Below are 4,696 nucleotides of genomic sequence, written 5' to 3' on the forward strand. Positions count from 1 at the left end.
AGGCAGTTGGTAAGCATTCCTTCACTTGTTCTTCCCAAATTGCCAACTGATCTACAGATTTTGGGACACAAGACTGCAGGACTCTTTAGCCTATCACATGACCTACAGACTGGACTTGCGACTCTTCAACTGCAATTCCTTAAAGTCTCTCTCTCTTTCTTCCTTCCTATCATCCATCCATCCATCCATCCATCCATCCATCCATCCATCCATCCATCCATCCATCCATCCATCCACTCTCCCTTTCTTTCTCACAGGTTCTGTTTCTTTAGACTAACTAACACACTGCCAGGTGGCCTCTGACACTCTGGGTTTATGGGTGTCTGGGGAGGACTGTAGGGTTGAGTAGCTGAAGAAGTACTTAGACACGTGGCCAGAGGGGCTTGACACACAGAGCGTGGCTCTCGCTCAGGTGATGCCTAGAACAATGAATGAGAAAGGTGAGGGTCCCATCCACAGCTGGGGCAGTCTGAAGGTGAGTTCTTAATTCTTCCAGCTTCCTGGGCTTTTGAGCAGGTAAGAACAGGCTCACAATTTCGTCTTGCTGGATTTATTCACTGCTCCCTAAAATGCTCCCCAGAGTAATTCAGAGCCCTTGAAAGACGGAGAGTTTCATAGGCAGTGGGCCAGGGGCTGTTTACAATGAGGTGCCAAGCCCCTCATCATCAGCCCTGTTCTGAGGGGAGGAAGGGCTGTGGGCAGATCAACCACCCTGGCTAGTGTGATGATGAAAAGGAAGAGCAAGGGGTCTGCTGGAAGGCTTGGGTGCCCAGGAGGGCATCACCATGCCACTGTGGGTGCTTGGGTAGCCAGACTCATAGTGAGAAACCAACAAAGGCAGTGGGCACAAGCTTCTTCCTCCTGTGGAGTGCTCAGTCTGAGGTCTCATTTTCCATCTGCATGGCTACTGGGAAAGTGCATTAGTTTGCGTTGGGGCTTCAACACGCTGCAAGTCCCTCCCATTCTTGTGTGGAAGCCCAGAAGGAAGCGGGGCTGGAGAGGGGCTGTGGATACAAGCCCTCCTCTAGGATGAGATCCTCCTGGCTCAAGGTGGCAGATTCGCATTTTAGGAAGAGGGTGGAGGAGGGGATGAAGAAGGGGCATGGAAAGCAAGCACAGGCTTTCTTTCAGCCACACCCCAGAAGCTGCCTCACACGCGCCAGAGCTGGGTCAGAGTGAGGAAAGCAGAGCTCGCTGCCGGAGCACTGGGCACGTGCATCTTAATCCGCCGAGGCGTGTGTGTCAGCGGGGGAGTCCGTGGAATCCGAGGAAACATGTGGAGGACATCTTGATCGGAGTCAATTTCCTTTCTTTCTTTTTTTCATAGACAAATAAGATTTTTAAAGACATAAGAGGCTCATCCTTCCTAATAGTTGAACACAATATTTAAGTCCTTCTTACTTCATTTTAAGATGTTTTCATTGTAAATGAAAAGCGGAGAGAAAAGTAGGAAACAATTCTACTCTTTAAAAAATTTATTGAAATTATTTTATTGGGGGCTTTTACAGATATTATAATAATCCACAAATCAAGTATATCGAGTGAACTGGTACAGATGTTGTCATCATTATTTTCAAAACATTTTTTCTACTTGAACCCTTTGATATCAACTCCTCTTTATTCCCTCCCTCCACAACCCTACTACCCTCGTGAACCCTTAGTAAATTGTTATTATTATTTCATATCTTACACCATCCGATGTGCCCCTTCACCCACATTTCTGTTACTTGTCCCTCTCGAGGGGAATTATACATCCATCGCTGCTATCAGCTCCCCCTGCTTCCCCTTTACCACCTCCCTTCCCATACCCTCATGGAATCATTACTCTTCTTACTGTTCCTGAGCGGCTTAACTCTCCTGGATTCCATGTGTCAAAAGCTCTTATCTGAACCAATGTACATGCTCCGGTCTAGCAGGATTTGTGGGTAAAACTAGTTGGGGGGGGAGCATCAAAGAACTAGGGGAGTGCTGTGCATTCTGTTGGTGCTATATTGAATCCTGGATGAACCATCCCTCCTGTGCGTCCCTTCTGTGAGAGAATGTCCAATTGTCAACATGTGGGCTTTGGGTCTCCACCCAACCCTCTCCTTCACATTGATATAATTGTTTGTTTTAGATCATCTGATACCTGATCCTGTTGATACCTCGTGATCACACAGGCTGGTGTGCTTCTTCCATGTGAGTGTTGTTGTTTCCCTGCTAAATGGTCGCTTGTTTACCTTCAAGCCTTTAAGACCCCAGACAATATATCTTTTGATAGCCAGGCATCATCAGCTATCTTCACCACATTTGCTTATGCACCTGCTTTGTCTTCAGCGACCGTGTCAGGAAGGTGAGCATCACACAGTGACACATTGTTAGTACAAAGTGATCTTGTGTTGAGGAAAGACTTAAGTAGAGGCCCAAAGTCCATCTGTTACCTTAATACCATAACATATAAATATATATTCATAGACCAATACCCCTATCTTAATATATTAACATATATACATGTCTATATTTATACCCCCATCTCTAGCTTTGACCTCCTAGTTCTTTCCTCCATTTCCTTTTACTTTCCTCCCGCCCCACTTTCATGCTCACCCTTCCTTTGGCGCTCACTAGTCCGTCTCAGCCACATTACATTTGACCCAGCCCCACCAGGCGTTCTACACCCGCCTCAATGGCGATTGTAGACCCCTGGTGTTCCCTGTCCCTGAGTTTGTTCTGCCCCCCCCCACTGTGGGATTGTTTATCCTGCCCATTATAGATATATATGATTATATATTATATAATCATATTATATAAACTATATATATAATTTTTTCCTTAAAATATAGAACACTTCATGAATTTGCGTGTCATCCTTGCGCAGGGGCCATGCCAATCCTTTTGTTCTGGTTTTAGTAGATGTGTGGCCGAAGCGAGCACATATGTAATTTTTTTAAGAGCTTATAACTAGTTCCATATCTATCAGCTGAGTTTTATGAACGTCCCCCCACCTAGCTGCATGAGAAGCTGGGTGCGTGCGTCTTAGTGGAGGGTGTGTGTGTCACCTCGGGGAGTTCGGGGGGTCCCAAGGGGTCCGAGTCAACATGTGGAGGACACTTGATTGGAGTCCATATTCTTGACCTGATGGCAGAACATTAAAAAAAAATCTTGTGATGCTTACCTAGTGCCTCCTATGTCCCAGGCACTGCTGTGAGCACTAGACACGTGCGACATCATTTAATCATTATAACAATTAGGCGGCTCCTGATAGCGTTCTTGTTCCATAGACAGGCAAACCACCGGAAACACAACCCACTGAGAGGGTCTCCAGAGAGGGGGCTGGGCCAGGATCAGCACCGAGGCAATCCAGCTTTAAAGTCCATGCTCCTCATTCCACACTCTTCTGTCTCCCTCCCACCCATGGGTGCTGCCTGCCATTCATTTCCAGGTACTCCCCACCTACTTTGGGGTGGATTCGCATGGCTGCCAACCTCAGGAATTGGGCTCCGCTGGCTGTGAGTACCCCCTGCTGTACCCAGATTGGACGGAAGAAGGCACATGAGTGTCCCCACAAAGCCTAGGGGCACCCAGGAGGCCGAAAGCAGCCCAGAGGTGGCAGGGGCCCTGGACTTCACCGTCGAGAGACGTGGTATCTTCTGCTGTCACAGAGAACATGCAGAGGGACAGGGAAAGTTGGGGTGAGTCACAGGAAAGGTGACAGACTGCGCACAGGATGAGAAAGGGGCCAGTCATAGAAACATGGGGTGTACCTCCAGATAGGACCCCTACTCCTCTAAAGTGCAGGGAGGGGAGACCACAGTAACTGAGAGATGGGTGGAGGAGTGGGGAGGGACCTCAGAAGGGACCTCTTACCCATGGTGCAGGATCTTAACCACCAAGGGTCAGGGCAGTGAGTGGCGGTCTGGGCAGCTGAGGACAGACCTCCAGGCCAGGGAGTGGAGAAAGCCAACAGAGATCAGGCTCCTTCCACGGGGACGATGGTCAGATCACGAGGGCCCCCTTTACAAGTGGCCTGATTGTTTGGGGGACTTAGCTGAGAGCACTGTGACCAGCCATCTACTCTGCCCCTTTCCTCCGGGGCCTGTGAGAGAGGCAGTGAGCTTGCTTTTGAAGGGTACTAAGACTTCACCCTACAGATGGTCCAGAAAATCCCCCCCCCCAACCTGTCCTCAGAAGGAAGAATCCGCCGGAAGAAGTGCCAATCCCACAGGCCAGCTGATAAGCTCTCCGGGCTGTGGGGGTCCCCACAGGACACCTGGCCTCTCTTTCTCTGCCCACCTTCCCGTCCAGATAATGTCTTAGGAATAATGTACAGTGTGCATTGCTAATGCTATTCTGATGCCAACTCCGAAAGCCAAGCAAACAGTGGATCTATAAAGAACTGATAACCAATAAAAGGCAATGATCATGACAAAAGAGGTTATTAGACTTAGGATGGCATCATGGGAACATGAATCCTGTTGTAAGTGGGGACTGGGGAGCCCCATGTAACCCTCGCTCTCTAGGAGGGGATCCAGTCCTTCTGGGTCTCTAAGGACTGGCTGCCCTTTGCTTTGCTGAGAGTGAATGTATACATGTGTGTGATGCAGTTGTGTGTTTCTGAGTGCACGTGTGTTTCTGGGTGTGCATGTGTTTGCATATACGTGTGCTGGGAGGGGTGAGGCTGTTTGGCGATCCTTCAAGTTCTCTGTTTTCAGCTCTACTG

General features: G+C 48.7%; 1 non-coding gene across 1 annotated transcript; it reads right to left on the reverse strand.

Moving 5' to 3' along the window:
• Window positions 1-2,809: 2,809 nt before the first annotated feature.
• Window positions 2,810-2,912, reverse strand: LOC142438260 (U6 spliceosomal RNA). The gene has a single exon (XR_012782674.1). It is a non-coding gene; the product is annotated as a U6 spliceosomal RNA (small nuclear RNA).
• Between the last annotated feature and the right edge of the window lie 1,784 nt (window positions 2,913-4,696).

This window comes from Tenrec ecaudatus, chromosome 1 (genome assembly GCF_050624435.1).
Source record: "Tenrec ecaudatus isolate mTenEca1 chromosome 1, mTenEca1.hap1, whole genome shotgun sequence".
In the NCBI taxonomy this organism is placed as follows: domain Eukaryota; kingdom Metazoa; phylum Chordata; class Mammalia; order Afrosoricida; family Tenrecidae; genus Tenrec; species Tenrec ecaudatus.